Genomic DNA, 23,326 nt, shown 5'->3' with positions numbered 1-23,326 from the left:
AACAATCTTTGTTAATAATAATAATAATCCACATTTCAAAGCGCACAATCACCCGTAAGGGTCTCTAGGCGCTGGGGGCCGTCGGGAAGATTAAGCGAGCTATTGCCCAGAGTCACATGGTGCTGGGCTAACCTGCCGCCGGAGCCGGGGATCGAACCCTGATCCCCAGATTCCAGCGTCAGTCGCCCTGGCCGCGGCGCCACACCCAAAAAGGCTCCTTATTCATGAAATCCCTCCCTATCACCCGCCACTGCTGCCCCTCATCTGTCCGTGGCCCCTCGCTCACATGCATTTCATTTGTTTTATAGCGCTATATTGTAGTTTGGCTCGAGGGAGCAGCCAGAAAATTAAAATAGCCCCCACTTTAAATCTGTTCACCTTTTGGCACCAAGGAAGCAAAGCAAATAATTGTGACCCTCTCCAGAAGCTCTTGCTGGTCTCTTCCATCCAAGCATCTGTCCATTCATCTTTCCATCCACCATCTTATATCCACCATTACACCTTTACATTCATTCAATCTTTCATCCATCATTCAGTCAGTCACCAATCCTTACATCCATCCATATCAACACCTATCCATCCACCATAAAGCCTAGCCAGCCATCCACCCTTTCACTCAGTCTTCCACTCTTTCACTTGACACTTATTCATCCGTCCTTTCATTCATCCATTCATCCACCCATCCTTTCAATCATCCATTCATCCCTTCACACCTCCATCCACCCTTTCACTCATTCATCCACCCTTTCACTCATCCATCCACACTTCGACCCATCCATCCATACAACCACTCTTCTATCCACCCTTTCCTTTAACTCATTCATCCTCCCACTCACTCACCCATCCACCCTTTCAAACAAACAAAATATTTGATTTCTGACAAGATATCCGGTAAATGAAAAATGTTTTAAAATTTTACAAGCCAGATAGCATGTGGTAATGAAAACGGTCTTGTTTACTTAAAAGACGTTTGCGCGCAAGATTCACTGCGTATTTCAGAAGTAGCGCAGTCACTCCAATATGGCCGCTTCTTCAACCGATCTCAGAGAGAAGTTTAAGTGCGTCTTCTATGTTGATTTCCTCTTACATCATCCCTGCGCGACTGTATTCAGCCTTACCCACCACGTGTCAGCTGCTGGACTGGAAGTGATCAGTTCCTTTCTGAAGGTGTGAGTGCAGCGTAGAAGGTGAGTAGTGCCGATGAAAGGTGATCGGGGCTTAGCGAATGTTTGGGGGCAGCAAGGAAGAACCAGGTTGTGTTGTGTTCTTGTATAAGGCGTGCGGGCTGTTCTATTCGGTCAACAGTTTCTTGTCCCTGTCGCGGCCCTGTGTCTGCACCTCCACTGAAAAATGTAGTTGATGCAACCTACGTGGTGTCAGTTAGCAAACATGTTTATATTTCTGGACTTGGACAACCGAAAGCGGTTGTGGCAGTTGTATTTTTTTTTTAATGTAACTAAGTGCACGTTGATTATTATTTGAAAACTGAAAAAAATGGCAACCTTGCAGTTTCACCCCTGATTTCTACAGCACTACACTCTTGCTGATAGATCTTTGGGAAATATAGCCACGACATCATCTTCCACTTTTTTTTTTTTTGCTCACCAGTTACCTTTACTTAATGACTACAATGGAAGTCGATGAAATGAAGGTGCTTTGCCACACGAGTGGTAACAAGACATTGATCAATTTTCTCATGTGTACAAGGGGGTTGGAAACCTCGTTGTCCTGTTCAAACCTGAAAACTCTAGTATAAAGTGGATGTTGTGAACTCGTATGGGGAGAAGGGGTTGGACCTTAGAGAGTGGGGCTTCGGTTAGCATACACTGCCTAGTGCCTAATAAGTCACATCCTGTCTCCTTCGCAGCAAGAACGAAATCATGTGTTGATGCTTCCTGTGTCTCAAGAGGTATTAAATGAAAGCCCAGCTGTGCAGAGCATTTACTTAGCCAGGTATGCACTGCACAAACGCCTTTGCATCTTTAAAGTCTTTGCATACATGGCAATTCTGCTTTCCGTCATTGCAATCTTTGCAATGATGGGCAGCAGAGTTGCCATGTATGCTAACACCTTCAAAAATGCAAAGACGTTTATGACTCTCAGGACCAGATTCATAAAGGTAAGTTGAAGTTTTGACTAAGTTAACACTCTGTAGTAAGTTTACTACTTTAGTTAAGTATTCACAAATTCAGAGTGTAAACTAACTACAACAGTGCAACTTACATGAATCAGCCCCTGAATAATCTAGTTCTACTCCTCTTGTGTACGTGGGTGACGTCCATCCCTAAACATCTCCTTAATACGCCATAAACAACTTTTACTCTTCCATAATCCCATTTCCCTTAGTAGTAATTCTGCCACTTTTGCCACATACTCCTTCTAGTTCCTCCCACATTTACTACTAAAACGTGTATTCGCATGTTCCGAGAGTCCACAGTCGGGGTGGAGAACTCAGAACATATAAGCATAGACAGTGCGGAGTTGTAAAACTCTGCATGTAGTTTGTGAATTGCTGTTTGTAATATGTTTTGTAGTACTACAAGACAAACTGCAGAGTGCAATTTGCGAATCGGGTCATCGGTGTCTATCATATACTTTTGGAGTTTCCTTCCAAAGCTTGCCACTTTTGGCAGGGCAGACTTTGCAAAGTGACTATACATTTCTGCAAAAAACTGTTTTAACTTTATCCATAAACAACATTTTCTGATTCCTCTTTGAACTCGGTGAAAGTGATATTCGTAGCCAACGTGAAAATTACAGGGTAAAGTCCAGTTTTGATTGGGGTTCACCAAAGAAATATGATGATTTTGTATTTGTTAGTCCCACAAACCTAAAGATAATTTTCTGTTGATCCATTAAGTTAACATTTTAATTTTATTAGGTTTTGCACTTCCCGAAGTGCATGATACGCAAGGTTGAAAACAGTAAAATTATATTTGATCCAGACCTCAACTGAGATCAACAAATACAGAATTAAAATAATTTTAGATACTCATAAAATGCTTAGCTAAAAGACTTTTGCTTTTTAGACTCACTTACAAAATGGTACACTAGCAATATTCAACCACCTACTCAAACAGCATTAGATAGTTAGATAAGGTAAAATCTTTGGATTGTACTTATGATTTAAAACAGCTTTAGAAAGCTTTTTAAGAACTTAAACAGATTATGGCAAACATACTCATTAACCGGAGAGTTACACAATGTAATTAAATCTTGTGCAGAGAATGCTTTATACTTTAATTGAATTGGGGTTACAAAATGTTGTTGGACCATAACTATGCTCACATTAGGACATATTAGTAAAACGTGGATCAAATCTTGTTGGCCACCTTTACAAAATTCACATAAACATTTAGGGTTATTAGTACCATCCCAACTAGCTACAAAAGTGGCTAAAGGGAGTATACCCAAGCGTAAGAGTAGAATACAACGCCTTACGCCGTGCTTTAATTGAAAACGCAATTAAGGAGCAGAAGTTTTGAATTCTTTTTGCTCTGCAACCCGTTTATAATGCTTCAATTGACAACAGTGATCTTTATCCGCTTCAAAACTGATTCTAGGGGCCAAATGTTTTAAAAACAATTTCAGGTGTGCTGGGGACCACTCCTGTAAAACTACAACCGTGCATTGAGAGACCTCAAAGGCTTTCACCATATTCTTATTAAAAGTATACCCAGACTCTTCCTCTCTAAAAGTCTCCAATTTTAACAAATGTCTTAAGGTGTCTGGGGCTGCATGTAGTAAATTATACGCCCACCTAATAATAGAAATGACTCTGGCTGAGATACCCGTTACCGATAGCTCAAGACGTAGAGCTTGAACTGGGACCGACTGTGCCACTTTTATCAGTTTTCGGAGTATGGTCCCTTCCTTTACTTTTAAAGATTGCCATATGATTAGATCGAGGGGATTTTCATACTGTAGACTTCCAGCATTGATGTAAAGTGTCTGTTTCCCGTGGAAAGGTATAATCTATGTAAAGCCCCAACGTGGAGTCCTGCCTTCCGGTTCAGGTGACGGAGGTGGGCTGTATCTAGCAGATTGGAAGTAAAGATATGACCCAAATACACATACTCTCTTACAGTCTCTATCAGTTTGCCTCCTAAAGACCAGGTATAGGGTAAAGACTTCCTTCTGCCATTAAAGGGGAGTGCTTTAGTTTTATTAATATTTGGCATCAGAAAGTTTTCGGTTGCGTAAAGATTCAATTCATTCAAAGATCTTTGTAAACCTATCGGGGACTGGTCAAGAATAGCGATATCATCTGCATACTTTAAGCAAAGTATATCTACTTGAGCTAATTTTGGAGGAAAATTTTTACTTTGAGAGAGACGCCCTGGGAGATCGCTAATATAGATGGAAAATAATAGGGGAGCTAGTAAGCATCCCTGTTTTAGCCCATTCCGCAAAGGAATGGGTTTAGTTAGGCCTTTTTCGCCCCCATTTGGACTCTGCACCATGTTGATGTATGAAGGTTATTATTAAGAGGTCTTTTGGAATCCCCATTTTAGCCAATTTTTCCCATAGTGTAGATTGATCTACACTATCGAACGCCGTCAAAGTCAATAAAAGCACAATATAAAATTTGGTTGTTTAACTTCACAAACTTATCAAGCACTGTTTGGAACACAGCAATATTGTCCAATGTAGAATGCTTTGGGTGAAACCCAGCCTGATACATGGGGATTACTTTTCTAGAAAAAGCCCAGTCTTTTAAGTGTTCCAAAATACAAGCAGCAAAGATCTTGCCGGAGGCGTCAAGGAGAGCTATTTGTCTATAGTTTGCAGGTTTCGTTCTGATGCCTTTTTTTTAAGAGGGGAACCACCACACTCCCTCGCCAAGATTCAGGAATTTCTCCACTTTTCAGGCATTATTGGAAAAGAGGGGCTAAAAATTTTCCCCAGATGTCAGCGTTTTTTTGTAAAACTTTGATAGGTATCTTGTCTGGGCCCATTGCTGCTGAAGACCTGGCAGAGGAAACCAGAATAGAAATTTGAACAGCTGAAATTTTCATTGTATTCTGTTTGGGTAGTTTCTTCAGTGCCTGATCCAGTCCGGGGAATAAATGGTCATGATGATTAGATTTATAGAGCCTTAGAATATACTTTTCCCAGTCAGATGATGATGATATGGGAGTCGCTTGAGGAGATTTTCTAATCCCCATCTGTGCTGAGATTATTTTCCAGAATGCTTTATTTTTGTTGATTTACTGCTTGTTGGATGTTGACCCAGACACGATCTCTCAGTGCTTGTCTTTCTTTCTCCTTTTTCCGTTGGTGGAGTTTTTTCAGTTTCCGTATTTCTTCTTGTCTCAACGCACAAAATGCGGAATTGCATTCAGGTCAATTTATTTAATTGTCGAGAATCATTCTCCTAAGAATTTCCCATCTGGCATGTTTTAATAAATTCTCGTCTCTGGAAGCTTCCTTGAAGAGAGGCAACTACCGTTTGTATAGTTTCCTCAAATCTGTTTATTGGATTGCCGATATTACTCACTGATGTTAGCGGATCTTGAGAAATCGTATGATTTATCTTTCTAATTGCTTTGGAATTCCAATGGATCCTTCCTGTTTTCTGATCTACGACTGCCTGGCCTTTGTAGCATCGGAGTGACCACGGGGAGGAGTGCTGGGTATAGACTTCAACTTCCACAGTAAGTAGTGCATGGTCGCTTTCATGAGAATGTCTAGTAGAGAGCGATTGAACCTTTGGGAATAAGTCTAAACTGCAGGTAAAATAGTCTATGATTGAAGACTTACTTGGGCCCAATCTGGTAAATGCCGCTGTAATACCACCGTCTTTTCTCCCATTTATTATTATGCCATTAATTGCTTCGATGGATGACAAAAGCATTTTTCCCCTTTTATCTGCTTTTAATTCGTCAGGCAGGACGGGAATTGGAATTTGGCGGGCTTCTTTCTGTGGAGATTTCCCCCTATTATAGATTAGTGAATTTGAGATCTTTCCATTGAAGTCCCCAGCCATTATCGTCATAGGGTATCCCCTTACTTCTCAGATTAATTCATTTTCCTTAAATGCTTTGATCAGGATTTGATCTTCTGAGGTTCCTGGTGGAAGATGTATATTAAAAAGTAAGAGGTCAAATGAAGGCTCCATTCTTTCTTTCTGGCACTTAATGCGGATGCATTGAACATTTGGGAGCGATAGCTCAATTTCCTTCGGGTCCCAATCTATCTCTTCTCTCAATAGGATTGCTAGGCCTCCTTTTGCATGACTTCTTCTGGATTCCTCTGCTGCTTTAGCGAACACCAAGTAATCTTTTTGTGCAAAAGTTGCCATGGACCATGTTTCTTGCAGTAATATGATTGACGGTGGATGTTCCAGAATAAAGAGTAATTTATCAGTTGTCTTTCCCGCAATGTTCCATGACATTATAACATGCCTACCGCTAAAAAGGCAATTTCATATCTTTGCCCAGCTTATTCCTGTTTAGAGAACCCGCTATCCAAGCCCAGGAATTTTCATCCGGATACAGCTTTTGCCATGAGTCCAATCCGTCCCAAAATTGCCGAACCCCATCTTTTATGTTGATCTGCAAAGGAATGTCTTGCGCATGTTTCCTTTCTTTATCTTCCGAACTCTGTTGTTCAAAGTTATTTATGGAGATGCCTTTTATTCCTTTGACTTCCCTTATCTGTTTACGAACGGAGCTGGCCTTTTTAACCACAGTAATATCGAAACCACTTTTATGAAGAGTGCCTTGTTCTTGGATTATGATAGCTGGGACAACATTAGACCAAAACTCTACGCGGGCTACCCAGCAGGTTGTTTTGTCTGGAAAAGAGACTAATTTGATTTCACCTGCAGTTAACGATTGAAGCAGTCCAATCTTATGTAACAATTCAACTATTCTTCCTTAATGGACATTTACCACTAGGGAATATATCTGTAAAATCTAGCACGTTTGAAAATGAGATTTCGGAATCATCTTTGTCGTCTTGAATGTTACCTTTTACCCTCTAGATTTTGGGCAATTTGAAGAGAAATTTGAGCTAGCAGATTTAAGACTTTACTGCCTTTTTGTTTCCATTTGAGGGCTTTTTGGAGGGGTCCGCTGACACATATTGTGTAATCCATTGCTCTTGGGGAGGTTGGTTTCTTCCTCGTCTTTTTCAACTTGGCTTACTTGGACACATTTTATTTTTCGCGAAGTTCTTTCGATAGTCTCAGTTTTGCTCTTTTGTTTGACAGCTTTGACTTATTCTTTTTCCCGGACTTATGTTTCTCCTTTTTATGGGTCATTCTCGGGCGTTTGAGAGAGGTGGGTTTAGGAGGCACGGCTCGGTCTTGGCTTGAGAGCTTTCTCTCAGGTCGTCTGCAAGGTGTCAGACTGGGCTCCCACTACTCCACCTCAAGGGAGTTCCACAGGGCTCATGCCTAAGCCCGACACTATTTAATGTGTGTGTGGCCCCCTCGGCAGACATCGTAAGAGCATATGGGTTCACCCCGATCTCGTACGCCGATGACACCCAGCTCCTGTTCCCTTTTCAGACCCTCACCCCCACACTACAAAAATCTTTTGCAGATGGCATGAGGGCAGTGGCAAACTGGATGGCTTCAAATTGCCTCCAGTGCAGTGTTAGCAAGACTGAGGTCATACTGTTTGGAGAGGCCACTTTTCTATGGTCTCCAGAATGGTGGCCTTCAGATCTTGGACCTGCACCAAAACCAAAACAGTCAGTAAAAAATCTCGGAGTACGGTTAGACCAGGCACTACTGTTGAAAGAGCACACTAATCAAGTTGCTGGATCCTGTTTCCGGGTCATTGGACTCTTACGTCGAGTCTTTCCATTCCTGCCTGACAACTTCAGGAAGACACTGGTTCAGACCTTAGTGATCAGTAGACTTGATTATTGCAATGGCTTGTACATCTCAGCCAATGAGGAGCAACTAAATACACTACAAGTGGTGCAAAATACTGCGGCGAGACTTGTTCTCAATGCCCAACCTAGGACCCCATCACGTCCACTTCTGACCAAACTCCACTGGCTGCCGATTAGAAAACGTGTTCAATTCAAAATCTACTGCACTATACATAGGTGTCTGTTTGGCACAGGTCCCAAATATTTGACCGAAAAATTCAACCTCTATTGCCCAGGGCGCTCTCTGCGTTCCAGTAGCCAGCAGCTACTAGAGGTTCCCAGAATTAAGAGAGCTAGACAAGGAGGTCGAGCCCTCTCTTATAAAGGCCCCATTCTTTGGAATTCACTCCCTCTCACTCTGAAACAAATCACCAACCACCTGTCCTTTAGGAAATTTTTAAAAACCCATCTATTCTCTACATCCTAAAAGAAAAGATTAGCTATATCACAGCGTAAACATCTTGACTAGGCTCTATCTGGTAGAAGCGCAAGCGCGGAGATACCCCTACGGGGGTCGAGTCTGGCGCTATACAAGAACACAAATAAAATAAATAAATAAATTCTTACAGGTTCCAGTGGAATTGATTTGTTCCAAGGAGATACTTCCCCCCTAAGCCACTCCTTTCAGTTGGTCGAGAAGGGGAGAGAACAGTTTTTTGATTTTTTTGCTAAGAAAATTGGGAAGAAAGATATGGAGTTATGAATAGCATTCCCTTTATCTCTTCCTGGACCAAATTCTTTGAATAATTTTCGAAGAGAATACATTTCATCACCATTTGGGGAATTTTTTTTGGATTTTTTTTTGGGGTATTTGGTACTTTTCCTTCTGATTTCCCTTCTGCTTGTCCCCCTTTTCTTGCAATGGCGAAATACAGGGGACCGAGGCATTTACATGACCTTTCTCTTTTCTGCCTACATCATACTGTGGGCTAAGAGATTGCATGTGTAACGATTGAACAGGTAGATTTGGTTGATCAATTGTTCTTTCCTTTTTTGTCTACGAGATATTGAAGGATTCCGGTTTGAGTTTCCAAGACCTGATCCGAGTTTTCCAAATTCTTTTCCAAGAGTGTTAATAGCGAATCCATAATTCTCTATAGAGGCAGAATGTTATTAGATACGGGATCTTGACTGAGTGCTAATTGCGGCATAATAAACAACGGGAACTCAGAAGACTGAGAGAAATTTTGATCTGGCTCTATCAAATTGCTTGGAGTGCTAGATAATATGCGGACTGATTGTTTTTGAGCATTTTTAGAGACCAGATGAGTGGGTGAGATAAAATTAAGATCTAGAAGAGTGAAATCTGTTGATGCGACTTGACCAGGGTCCTCCTTTATTTTCGTTTTGGAGAATATCCCTGGGGGGTCTTTCATAGGTGAGAGATTCTCAAGCTCTTTAGGCTCATGGGGCGTTGAGGTCGTACATTTTCAAAGGATCTGACGATTGAGCATTTTGGAGATCTACATCCTTGAATGGACGGGCTTTGTAGACTATTTCCTCACTTATAACTTTAGCTTTTCCTTTAGCTGTAATTGCAAATCGCTTTGCCTGATCCTCTTGAGAAGACTTGTTTACAATATCTGTAGTTATTGTAGTTGTCAATGTCGTTATAGGCAAGAAATTTGTTATTAAGGATTTCTCTATCGGAACAGAAGCTCCAGCTTAAGACATTGTACAGGTACTCTTGTAGTTAACTGATGCTCGCGCTGTACCCATTTTTAGGTCTCGGCAACGAGAACTATTGTCGCCTAGTAAGCTAGCAAGGGACTACAGAGAGGTGGACGAGCCGACCAGGGTCTGTGGACGCGCACAAAGGCAGGCAGGCAGGCAGGCAGGCAGGCACGCGCCAGACACACACACAGACAGACACACGCATGCATGCATGCACACACACACACACACACACACACACACACTCTCTCTCTCTCTCTCTGCCGCCCCCCCCCCCCACTCACCGGGCTCTTTCCCTCCACATCGGGTCAGTCACGGCAGAAGGCAGACTCTGTGTCTTCTCCGGCGATCTTCAGCTGATGTGCACGCCCACGCTGCCTCTCGTGCGCGCCCACCACGCTGTTTCGCGCCCGTTGATCCTCAGCTTGTTTACAATAGCGATCGTTTCTTCCGCTAGCACTCCGTGGCATCTCAGACGCACAGCAGGTAGCATTAGCACCTCTTGTTTTAAAATGCGTTTGTTTATCTAGGACGGACACGTTTACTGGTTGCTTGTTTAAAGCATAGTGTACCGAGCATCATTCGCGGGCCATGCTTGATTTTATCATCAGCAGTGCCTTGTGAAATGTTATTATGCACACTGGCCAGCCGTTGGAGAGGAGACCGGTCAGCAGAGACGGGCCTGTCAGCAGTGTGAGAACAGTACATCGGGCACTCAAAGACCGCCGAGGTCACCTTCGCCTGTGGAAGGTACCGCCTCTTTGGCTGAAACATTTTCTCTACCTTTCCGTGAGGGCAGGCAAACAAAACAAGCAGATAAACAGGTCCAACTGCCTGCGCCGGTACTTTTCTGTCACTCAGACGCCCTTTTTGAAGCGGACTAGTGACGTCAGAGGGTAACCGCGGCACCGTCGCTACGTCACCCCCCCCGAACACTTTTAAAATCGTAAAGGAATTCTGGGGACCACCACCGCTGTAGACGGCGCCCAAAAAAATGTGTATGAAAAAAGATGGAGGGCGGGTTTAGGGCGTCACGTGACTGCACTGCTGCCGCCTGCGTCAGGCTGCCTGCGAGCGAGAGCTGGAGAAACGGCTGGGCATCAGTGGTGCTGCGAAACGTGGTACATACAGGCTGCTGGATACCTGTGTTCAAAGGCAAAAGAAAAACGTGGTAGCGGGACACCCAAGAGTCCCGGGAGCCAATGCTAGGAGGACGTGAACCCAGAGGGAGCACGCGCGAGGTAAGACGCGGCTGTGCACTCACGGTGCGTGCTGGATCACTCCAACGTGGTATGTGCGGAAACCCTTCAGCCCTTTTGTGACTGGAGCGCTGCCGGCTTCAAGGGGGTGGGGGAAGGACTTCTCCCGTTTTTGTCTGCAGCCTGTTTCGGAGCCTACTCGTTTCTGTAGAGGGCTTGGATCCATATATTTTTATTTCATTTATTTTTATTTATTTAGTGCATTTTTATAAAGCGCGGACATTACCCGAAGGTTTCAGAGCGCTGTACAATAGATCTAGTTACGTTACAAGAGAAAAGTGGTACAAAATAGAACATTGCAAAGACTAAAAAAAAATGAATGAAGGATACACAAACACAACACTTAAGAATACCCATTAGTAATACTTGTAGTCCCATTTTCTATTGACATAATAGGCATTTTATTGTCTTGAAGCAAAATAAAGTAAAAACATGTTAACTTAGTTCTCACATAAATCATTTTTCCTAACAGATGTGGTCGCATCGAGACATAAAGTCCACCTTAATCTTGCTTTCTCTCTCGTGACTTTTGATGAGACGAAGTGTTCATTTTTAAACCTACAACTGCTAGTTGTTTGTGTCAATTTCTGGTTTCTTAATCATTTGTGATTTGGCGTTTCCACGTATACAGAGGCAGGACCGATTGAGATAATTAAATCTGTCAGATTTTCAAGCCAAAAGTCGCTGTCTTTAATTTCATAAATGTGCTCAAACTAGCCTCGCGAAAATCAATCATCTGCCTACTTTTTTAGGTCTCGGCAACGAGAACTATTGTCGCCTAGTAAGCTAGCAAGGGACTACAGAGAGGTGGACGAGCCGACCAGGGTCTGTGGACGCGCACAAAGGCAGGCAGGCAGGCATGCGCCAGACACACAGACAGACAGACGCACGCACGCATGCATGCATGCACACACACACACACACTCTCACACTCTCTCTCTCTCTGCCCCCCCCCCCCCCCCCACTCACCGGGCTCTTTCCCTCCGCATCGGGTCAGTCACGGCAGAAGGCAGACTCGTGTCTTCTCCGGCGATCTTCAGCTGATGTGCACGCCCACGCTGCGTCGTGCGCGCCCACCACGCTGTATCGCGCCCGTTGATCCTCAGCTTGTTTACAATAGCGATCGTTTCTTCCGCTAGCACTCCGTGGCATCTCAGACGCACAGCAGGTAGCATTAGCACCTCTTGTTTTAAAATGCGTTTGTTTATCTAGGACGGACACGTTTACTGGTTGCTTGTTTTTTTACCCTCCTCCTGCTTTAATTCAGCCGCTTCAAAGCCGAGCCAGTGACAGTCTGGTGTCTGGCAGCAGCGAGGATTGGATGCAGCAGGCAAGCCGGGGCTGGATACTTTCTTGGTTGTTTGGTTTTGTTTCCTCTGCTGGGAGTTTGGAGAGCAGTGAGCACGTTAGGGATTGTTTCTGCAGCAGGAGTAGCCCCAGAGAGGTAAGCTGCGCCCGCCTGCCTTCTCTGCACACACTCACTGAGACAGCGCCTGCACTGCCTTTTACTCCCTTCCAGGATGGTTGGGAATCATCTCTCCTGATCTTTTACAAGCACCAGTATATCTTCTTTCAGAGGCGTGTGGCGAAGCACCTCTCGATCCACATAGGCTTCAACTTGGCATCCAAATGTCTATATGTACATATATATTCCGCACACTTCTTGTTTTGATGTCTATTCCAATGAAGATTCCTCAAGTCATTATGGAGCTGTGTAGCAATAAATATAAATGTCCATGCAAGAGTGTTAAGCTTGTATAATGATTTGTGAATTAAGATGTTTTACTACAGCTGTGCTTACTGCAATGATCCGCGATGTCAGTGCAGGTCTGCGCTGTACTATGTACCCAGACTGCATATGCATATATGCAGCATTTTTGTGCATATGCTGTAAACGTGTGGTCAATGTTTAATGCAGTAGTTGCATACATTCTGTATTTTCGCAATGTGTATGCTGCATGAAGTAGCAGATGTTATTTGCAGCAGTGTCTGCATACCATGTTATTTGTCTGATGCTGCGTGCACTGACTGGACGCTTCTTCAGGTCAGTGAGTATTTTCCTGATCTGAGGTTGAGTGCTCGCTGTGGGTTTACTAGTCAGCTGTTGCATTCCATTTTAGCGTTTGAGATTGTGTAGTGGTTTTGCATTTGCTCTTTACGAAGATCTGACATGCAGTCGGTACTTTTTTGAAAGAGCACGCCGAAAATGCCTCTAAATATCAGATATTCAATCTAATAAAATATTGGTTTGACACATCTAAAAGCATACCCATATTTCTATGTTTACACCATGCGTTCTATAAGCAGTCTGTTATTGCAATCGGCTGTTGTATGCGTTAGGTATGATGAAGAGGATGCTATTTATTTATTGTAAATTGGATAATTCTTCCCGTAGTTACTGCACGCTGCTGAATGTATAGGTGCTCCCAGTCAGATGTTATGCATTTTATTTTTTTGTTTCAGATGTTCCATGCACTGGGCGATTTTATTTCTATTTTGAATGCTATTTTCTTTTCTGGTCGTGCATTTATTTTGTGCTGTGGGCGTTTTCTAGCGCGAGCAATGCTTGCACTGGCTGTGGTTAGAGCGGACATGGCATGCATTTCTAGTTTGAGTAGTGAGTGCAGAGTAGTGAGTGCAGAGTAGTGAGTGCAGAGTAGTGAGTGCAGAGTAGTGAGTGCAGAGTAGTGAGTGCAGAGTAGTGAGTGCAGAGTAGTGAGTGCAGAGTAGTGAGTGCAGAGTAGTGAGTGCAGAGTAGTGAGTGCAGAGTAGTGAGTGCAGAGTAGTGAGTGCAGAGTAGTGAGTGCAGAGTAGTGAGTGCAGAGTAGTGAGTGCAGAGTAGTGAGTGCAGAGTAGTGAGTGCAGAGTAGTGAGTGCAGAGTAGTGAGTGCAGAGTAGTGAGTGCAGAGTAGTGAGTGCAGAGTAGTGAGTGCAGAGTAGTGAGTGCAGAGTAGTGAGTGCAGAGTAGTGAGTGCAGAGTAGTGAGTGCAGAGTAGTGAGTGCAGAGTAGTGAGTGCAGAGTAGTGAGTGCAGAGTAGTGAGTGCAGAGTAGTGAGTGCAGAGTAGTGAGTGCAGAGTAGTGAGTGCAGAGTAGTGAGTGCAGAGTAGTGAGTGCAGAGTAGTGAGTGCAGAGTAGTGAGTGCAGAGTAGTGAGTGCAGAGTAGTGAGTGCAGAGTAGTGAGTGCAGAGTAGTGAGTGCAGAGTAGTGAGTGCAGAGTAGTGAGTGCAGAGTAGTGAGTGCAGAGTAGTGAGTGCAGAGTAGTGAGTGCAGAGTAGTGAGTGCAGAGTAGTGAGTGCAGAGTAGTGAGTGCAGAGTAGTGAGTGCAGAGTAGTGAGTGCGCAGAGTAGTGAGTGCGCAGAGTAGTGAGTGCGCAGAGTAGTGAGTGCGCAGAGTAGTGAGTGCGCAGAGTAGTGAGTGCGCAGAGTAGTGAGTGCGCAGAGTAGTGAGTGCGCAGAGTAGTGAGTGCGCAGAGTAGTGAGTGCGCAGAGTAGTGAGTGCGCAGAGTAGTGAGTGCGCAGAGTAGTGAGTGCGCAGAGTAGTGAGTGCGCAGAGTAGTGAGTGCGCAGAGTAGTGAGTGCGCAGAGTAGTGAGTGCGCAGAGTAGTGAGTGCGCAGAGTAGTGAGTGCGCAGAGTAGTGAGTGCGCAGAGTAGTGAGTGCGCAGAGTAGTGAGTGCGCAGAGTAGTGAGTGCGCAGAGTAGTGAGTGCGCAGAGTAGTGAGTGCGCAGAGTAGTGAGTGCGCAGAGTAGTGAGTGCGCAGAGTAGTGAGTGCGCAGAGTAGTGAGTGCGCAGAGTAGTGAGTGCGCAGAGTAGTGAGTGCGCAGAGTAGTGAGTGCGCAGAGTGAGCAGTGTGTGAGCGTGCAGGGTGAGCAGTGTGTGAGCGTGCAGGGTGAGCAGTGTGTGAGTGTGCAGGCTGAACAATTCCAATCCAAACCACATTACACACCACATGCATACACTCCATAATACATGGCTAAAGACATTGCCATTTACAATGCCATTAGCTCTAACCCAAATAAATCCGAGACCTATTGCATTTCCAATGCTTGTTTTCATATGTATAGTGCGGGACTGTAGCCTTTTGTAGACCATACTGCCTTGCTGTTGAGGGGGGACCGAAATTGGATCAGCGAATAATTTTTCCCCCTAACTGCCCTCTAAGTGCTTGTACACCCAGCCTCTAACAACTTTCTCCTGCTTTCAAGCATTCATGTCTTCGAGCCCACCTGCTGACAGTCTGTCGCCCATAGACTTTTCAAATCACCATATCACCACCTCACCCCTCTATCACCAGGCTACTCGGTGCACTCTAGGCAATTCTCCGAGCTTAGATAGACACAGCACCCAGACACGACAGGATGGCTCACCTTTAGCTGTGTTCGCCGGGGCTGTCAACTCGTTGACTTAAAATGCCAAAGTACCGCCAAATTCTGGCAATTCCGTGGAATACTGCCAGTAACTGAATTGAAAAACTGGCTTGCAGCAATTCTACCAGTATCTCTCATCGCGGCACCCGTCACTCGATGCCAGGAGGTGAGAAACAGAGTCAGCAGAAAACTCCAGACGATGGATGAGAAAACAGTCGCAGCTGTGGCCGCGGCCGCTGACAATTTGCTGCAATATTAAGGTTTCTCAAACTACAGGGGAGGTACGGAAATACGGGATATGTGGAGGTGATTAACCGCTGTCTACTGACCAGCCAGCGTGCGCCGGCCGCTAGCGTTTCTTCGCGTCCTCCGCTCCTTCTCCCTGCTCTTCTCTGCTGCTGCGTCAGAGGCCTGAGCGGAAACACGGACTGGCATCTGCACTCTGAGGCGAAGATAGTTCGTAGTTTCTCCTCGAACTCGCAGTACTCCGCAACACACCACGGCACTTGGAGCAGCCCTTGACTTTTCGGCGGTCTGCTGTGTAGATGCTGAGCGGGGACCCCCCCTGCCCCTCATTGTCCGAGGCGGCAGGCTCCGAACCAGGAGGCTCGGAGCTGGGTGTCAGCAAAATCGGCGTCTTCCTTGCGCGTCTACAACCGACTGCGGGCTGTAAATATTTGTGTAGGATTTGTTTATGAAATATAAGGACCACAATTCTATCTGACAAGTCACTGAAATAGTATATCCTCACATTTTCTTTTTTTTTTCTTTTCTTTTTTACTTCAAAGAAGTTTGTAAAAGTGTGTGCTTCTGTCTTTTTTTTTTTTTTTCTTTTTTTTTTTTAAGGTCTGGCTTAGCCCGTGGCTTTTGTTATGTATACATACGCAAAAACTAGTTGGACTTTAGATCAGCCCGATTTATCCATTGACTTGGTTGTCAGGCCCTCTGAGCCTTTGCTTATCTGAAGTATTAATCCAGTTTTGGGCCAGTTCACAGTATTTTTCATGATTGCATTTTCCATTAATAAATGGTCAGTAAAGGTGCATTTTCCATTAATATATGGTTAGTAAAGGAGTCTATCTCTAGCATTGAAGCGCCTGAGCCTCGATCTATAGATTTGCCCGCATGTGCAAAGTTACTGTATTCAGCTGCTGCACTCAAGGCTGTTGCGATCTTTGTACTATGTCTTCCATTAGATGTCGGTGAGCTTTTTAGCGCACACTTCAATATGACCAAATGTTTCCCAAAATGTGGACTAACTTGCCAACTTCAGGGGTCTCTGTGTCCAAAAATAGTCATGGCAAAAGCCGAAGGGCAGGTGATGACCATGTCAAATACATTATAAAGTCATGCGCAGGCAGGAACTTTTGTCCACATTCTTGACCCTCATCCCCTCTGCTCCCCCCAACTGGCCTAGCACCGTACCGTCTGAAGCTTTCTGGGCAATACAGGACCTCTGCATGGAAAGAGAACTATCTTGCACAGAGGCTGTCTGCTGAATACTAGCAGATAAGAATTAAAGGTAGCCTTCAGTGCTAGACAACCAGGCCATAAGACTGTTGCCTCTCTTTCCTCGTCCTACCTTTGTTAGTTGGGAGCTTTTCTTACAGCATGTGGAAAGTTTGTTGTATTGTTATGCCACTCGCCTCTCTTTTTCAAAGTCACTTAAATGACATTAATCCATATTTGAAGAGGTTGTCCAAAAAAGCAGTTCCCAGCATGGATTTCAAGGGATTCGGTATAATTAGACATAATCAAGAATTTTTGTGGCTTTTTTTATTTTGTCATAGTGGCACCCATATGGACATCAAATCAACTTGGAGGTTGTGAGGGAGCTGTGGAAACTCTTCGAGTAAACTGAAATGTGAGTCTGTGCTGGTCCAGGGGTGGGTTAACGGAGTGAGGGTGTGATGTGCAGCAGCAAAGAAATGCCCTTCTGTGGGGAAATGTAGCATGGCAGTATCTTTAGATCTAACTGTAAATCATTAACCCTTCAATTGCTCAATGACGTGGTAATGTGAACAGCTTACGTAATTCCATGTATATAGCGCTTACTACCCCTGATGAGGCACTGAAGCTCTTTGCTATAGGCAGTGCACTGCCACAGAACACAAGGTTAGTTGTCAGTCTAGTGTTATTGGGATTAGTTTTGTGCGCTCAAGCAAACCGTTCCATGCTGTCATTCCAGTTTTTTTTATGGTGGCCTAAATAAACGAAAAGGGTTATTTGCGATCTTTAGTGGAGGTGTATATTGGATCATGCACATGCTTGGTGTGATTAATAGATGAGTAAGAGGCGATTAGGTGTTAGCAGAGTATGACTTGGAGAGGTTGTGATACTGCAAATGAGTTGTGGGCAATTTGCAGAAATACAATAATCGAGAATAATGCCAACATGCATGTGTCCGAGTAGGCTGTGCTCGGAGAGAGGAGGCATGCGGAGGATGGAAGGAGAGCAGAGGGACATTTGAAAGAGATTGGGGGGTGAGAGGGGGGGGCAACAATCAGAGGTTTTAATTAAAGGTCAGTATTTCTTGTCCGATTTAAAGATTGTAGTGAATATTATTGGCACAGCATGCAGTTTAAGAATGCAAGAATGGACCTACCAAAGATGGCGACCGAGATGGTTGTATAGACGCTCGGCTCCGTGAGCCTTCTCACCCCGCACCTACATCCTGGCAATTATCCTGAGCCGTAACGGCATATTTACGTAGGCGAAGGACAGCTTTCACTTACCGTTTGCTCCTGAGGCTCCTACGTGCGGCAGTCCCGTGGAAATGTCCCCAACTGTTTTGCGGCCTTCGAGGAGCTGGGACCGGGGTGTCGAGTGAGGAGGGTGGCCGGCCGCGACTGCGCCAACAGCGGCCTCTGGTGGAGGTGCGGAGTCGGCCGGAGAGGTCCGGAATCTGATGGGCCGATGGCGAGAGTGCCGACACAGTTCATCTAGCGGAGTGCCTTGTGGGTCGTGCGGTGGGCCAGTGTCGAGGGGAGTGCACGATACTTGGCCCCCTTTCCAGTGTTGTGTCCGGGCATGATTATCGGCCTCTCCTGGAATCGGCGGGCGGCTCCCGGGGAGCGGCGGAGATTTTGTTTAGCCTTTTGGTGACCCTCCGTTGTGAAGCCTGCCTTGACTTTCGGGGTCCCCGTGGTGAATCCTGTTGCCCCCTGGTGTGGGACCCGGTCCCGAGATGAGGTGTAGAACGGACGAGGCCGGATCAGCTAAGATGGCGGATGGCGCCTTCTTGCGCACACCACACCCGGGTAGAGAAGCCGCTGTGCGAGAGAATCCTGGGGTCTGGCGACACGAGAAAGAACCCACGACCAGAGATATCCTGGCTGCATTAACAACCCTGCACACGACCTTACTCCGGGACGCCCTGGATCTGGGACGGAGGATGGCCGCCATTGTTGTCCCGCCGTTCCACACGGGCATGGCTCGGTCTCAAATAAGCGCCGATGTGCCCGCCTCTGCGTCAGTGATGAGTGCTCCAGCAACGCCTGTGTTTGTGGAGACGCTGGAAGACCCGGTTTATGAGATCCCTTTGGACAGATCTGTTGTGCATTTGAGTGACTTGTCTGCACCCTTCTTTGTTCGGCGGTTGGGGGAACAACATCGATCTCTGGTTTGGACTGCCCCGGCGGAGTTTCGGCGCTTGCCGGAAGATGTGCCTCTCTTTCCCTGGCTGATGAGATTGTGTTCGAACTGGAGGATGACTTCGGAGTCGATACTGGCACAGACGGATTTCCGCCCTACATGTTCGGCTGGGTTTTGGTGGCTGAGGTCTCATGGAGTAACAATTCTGCCCGGTCCGCCCGGATCCCTTGGACCCCCCACACTGCTCTTTAAGCTGCTTGATAGGTGGACATATGTTGGTGCTACTGATAGAAAAGGCCAGGGGTGAGACCGTATAGGACATGGTGGACCTTCTTTGTTGGCTGATGGTGATTTGGGGGACACTCAGCGGGGAAGTAATTGATTGTGCTGTCGGTGATTGCTATTTTCCGTGGCTATCCTGATTTTGCTTTTAGGACGTTTACTGTACGCGGTGGTAGAGAGTGGGCCGGGTGGCTAGATCGATGGCCCTTCCCCACATTTTTCTTCTTCTTTTTCTTCCCTTTTCTTTCTCTATATTTAGGGTCTCTTATTTAGGGTGACAGGCACGCTGCTGGGGGGGATAGGCCGTAGCCTTCTGCAGGGATGCAGGGTAGGAGGATGGGGATTGTTTACATGTCCTTTCTTTGTTTCTATGGCCCTTTGTCTGTCTTCTTTTTGGTGTCGTCGTTTTTCATGTTTCCTACAGTATGTTTCGTTTTGAGGGGTGGGGTACAGTTCGCTACGAAACGTGTTTGTTTTTACATTTATCCTGACTCGTATGCCTTACCCCCAATACTTCAACCGTATTTGCTCTATTTGCGGATTTCTTGCTTCATGCTTGCTACTGTGGGGCCATGTATGAATGTATGGCATCGACTTTGAGTTTTCTCTATTGTAAAATGAACCTTCTTGAATCCTGATTCTTACACAGTACGCTTGAATGCAAATTCTATCCTGGACACTTATTAGACCCCAATTTTCGGGCTGCTGTATTTTTCTATATTGACTTGATGTACTTACGACTTGACTAGCGCCCGGCCAGGGTGGTTGTAGGCCCATGCTTGTATTTATTTGCAGTAACAATAAAGGTTCTTTAAAAAAAAAATAAAAAAAAATGCAAGAATGTTGTAAGAAACATTATTTACTTAAGATTTTGCTATCTGTACTTTCGATAGCCACTAGATTCAAGTAACTCACCTGTTGCTAGGCTACTGTTAAACCACCGCTCAAGCCAGGTCAGTTAATAAGCTCACAGGTTTAAAGTGAAAAATGACTGAAGGCACATGTCAAGAAATCAAAAGCTATAGGCTGCACCCAGAGGAAGCAGTACCTTCAACAGACCCCCCCCCCCCCCAGGATATAGCGGCATGGATTCGCAAATTTAGCGGCACAAAAATGGAAATTTAGGTTAGATAGGAAGAAAGACGGACAAAGAGCCATTTTACAGCTGAAAGATGGCGCGGGTGTATTACAAACACACCCATCTCTAATAGTCGAGCTTCTGGCTGATCACTTCCAGACAGTGTACACCCCCGACACCGTGGTTACCCAGGAGATGGCGGAGACATCTCTCGTGGGGATACCCACCCGCACTCTGTCACAGGCCAACAAAGATAACTTGGAGATGGACTTGACCACTGAGGAGATTAAGGTAGCTATAACTGCCCTGCACTCGGGGAAGGCTTTGGGTCGCAACGGGATTCCGATAGAATGGTTCAAGACAATGTCAGACACGCTCTCCACACCTCTACTTAATATGTTTCAGGACAGTTTAGGACAGGGACAGTTGCCGCCCGACCAACGAGCGGCAACTATAGTGACAATACCAAAACCAGGCAAGCCTCCTGAGGATTGCGGTTCATACCGCCCGATTTCGTTATTAAACGCCGAGAATAAAATATTGGCAAAATTACTGGCCAATCGGCTATTGCCACATCTGGAGCATTTAATACACCCTGACCAGGCAGGATTTATGCCACATAGAAGCACAGCGATGAACCTAAGGCGGTTGCATGGGGTGATGGCGCGAGCATCACTGTTGACGAAACCGGCGGCGATCCTCTCGCTGGATGCCAAGATGGCATTTGATCTGGTAGAATGGAGATACCTGTTTGCGGTACTGGAACACATGGGCTTTGGCCCGAAATTTGTAGCATGGATCAAACTACTATACCAAGACCCGGTGGCACGAGTGCTAGCAAACGGCCGTCTCTCCAGAGAAATATCACTGAAGAGGGGTACGAGACAAGGCTGTCCGCTCTCGCCGTTACTATTTGCCCTGGTCCTGGAGCCGCTGGCTGCTGTCATTCGGACCACCGGGTTGCTAAGAGGAGTGCAATGGGGAGACGGATGGGAAGACAGGGTGTCATTGTAGGCGGATGACATGCTAATATACTTGATGGACTTACAAGAGAGTATACCGGCGTTACTAGCGCTGTGCGAAAGGCATGGGACGACGTCGGGTTATAAAATAAACTGGACGAAATCAGTACTTTATATGTTACGTGGCGCACCGCCGGACCTGAACACTAACTGTCCATTGCTACTGGAGGAAGTATCCTTCAGATATCTAGGGATCCATATTACACGAGCACATGAGACTTTCAGGACCCTGAATCTTCGACCACTGCTCGAACGATTAAAATCAGACGTGCGACATTGGAGCACCCTCCCCCTGACGTTATTGGGCAGGGCAGCGCTGTTCAAGATGATGGCACTGCCCCGTTTTCTCTATGTCCTAGAAAACACACCGGCGATAGTCCCACCACAGTTTTTCAAACAAGTCTCTACTCAACTGTCGAGCCTGCTGTGGGGGAACAAGCCAGCGAGAGTGGCGCATTTAAAATTGATCAGGGATTCGTACAGTGGAGGGATAGCCCTCCCAAACCTGGAACTGTATTATTGGGCAGCACACCTCAAGATAATTAACCGATGGGTACATGGCCCGCAGGAGGACCCGGCGTTGACGGCGGATAGGAGACAGCTGGGCGTTGCCACCCTACTGGCCCCTCTCTACAACACTGGACTACTTAAAAAACTGATAGGACCCACCAAGCACACAGTGACACTGTGGCATAAAGCCCAGAAACGATTGAAATGGGAGGGTGTGATCACACGTATGACACCGTTATGGGACTCCAGGGCGTTGGGTAGTCTGAGACACAGCAAGGGGTTTGACCAATGGGACACCATAGGGATCTCAACAGTTGGGGACCTGTGGGCGGGAGGAGAAGTGATGCCATTTGAAGCACTCAGGGACCAGTACGACATGAGGGTGACTGAAACGTACCGTTACATACAGATACGGCACGCGTTGATGACAGCTTTAGATCCTGATACCACGGTCCCAGAGTCAGCTCCCCTGGAAGACCGACTGTTGACAGACTACATGGAGAATAGGGCTACCTCCCTCACTTACCGTAAATTAATAAACAACTTGCCAGACCCACTACAGAAACTGAAGGACACCTGGGAGGAAGAGCTTGGGGAACTAGATGACGATTGTTGGAATGCCGCACTGGCATCCCCCAGGGAGGCCGGAATATCGGCAAGATTTAGATTGGTGCAGTTTAAGATACTGCACCGAGTTTACTATACACGTACTATGCTGCATAAAATACATAGAGCGGAACATCCACACTGCCTGCGCCTGTGCGGAGCACAAGGCACCCTGTTTCATACTCTTTGGGAGTGCCCTAAAATCATGATATACTGGCGAAGAATAACACGCACTATGGCCCAAACCTTACAATTGACCGTTACACCTGACCCGAGGCTGTGCCTACTCAATATTTGGGGCCCAAATGATTTGACGACATATGGGAGGCGATGGGTGGGGATCGGCATGATGTTGGCGAAACGTGACATAGCGCAAAAGTGGGGAGCAGAGGAAACACCTACCTTGGGCCAATGGTGTAAGCACATGGACTTACTTATGGTGACGGAGAGGGCGGTGTATAAACAAAGGTCGAACCCACGCAAATGGAATAAATTATGGCTATCCTGGAATACCTATAGGGGGGATATATGCACGCCGCTGACAGAAGAAACAGATATTGATAGCTCAGGGGAGGAGGGGGATGAGGACGAAGGGTGAAGAGAGGGGAATAGGATCGAGACAATGGGTAAACTATGACAATAGGTGTTCACAGAGCGGAGATACAGTTCACGAAACACATAGAATGCTCGGGCGATAGTACTGCTTAGATCGTTAATAATGTACTGATGATTGCAAGAATTGATGCCAGAAATCCAATCAGTGATGTTTTTAGTTGATAGTTATAAACTAGAAAATGTACGTTGCTATATTGATGGAGTGTGGCTGAATGTTGAAGCCACACTACTAAATGTCAATACGCACGATAATGTCCAATACAATGCAACAATAAAAATATATTTTTTTAAAAAATGGAAATTTAGCGGCACAAATATGGAAATTTTGCGGCATTTTATTTGGCCATTTTTCCTACAACATACACAGATATCTTATTTTTTTTTTTAGTTCTTTACCAACATAAAGCTATGTATATATCTATATCTATATTGT

The 23,326-nt window shown here is 45.6% G+C and overlaps 1 protein-coding gene across 1 annotated transcript in view; it reads left to right on the top strand.

Moving 5' to 3' along the window:
• Positions 1 to 1,098: 1,098 nt before the first annotated feature.
• The window catches only part of GAR1 (GAR1 ribonucleoprotein), an 81,304-nt gene continuing 59,076 nt past the window's right edge, over positions 1,099 to 23,326 (top strand). The window contains exon 1 of the mRNA XM_078676097.1: positions 1,099 to 1,187. The gene's annotated coding sequence lies outside the window, so the exon portion shown is untranslated. The remainder of the gene's footprint in view (positions 1,188 to 23,326) is intronic.

The sequence above is a fragment of the Lissotriton helveticus genome, chromosome 2_1, assembly GCF_964261635.1.
Source record: "Lissotriton helveticus chromosome 2_1, aLisHel1.1, whole genome shotgun sequence".
Lineage (NCBI taxonomy): Eukaryota > Metazoa > Chordata > Amphibia > Caudata > Salamandridae > Lissotriton > Lissotriton helveticus.
The sequence above is the reverse complement of the archived record's forward strand: the minus strand, read 5'-3'. Positions and strand labels throughout refer to the sequence as shown.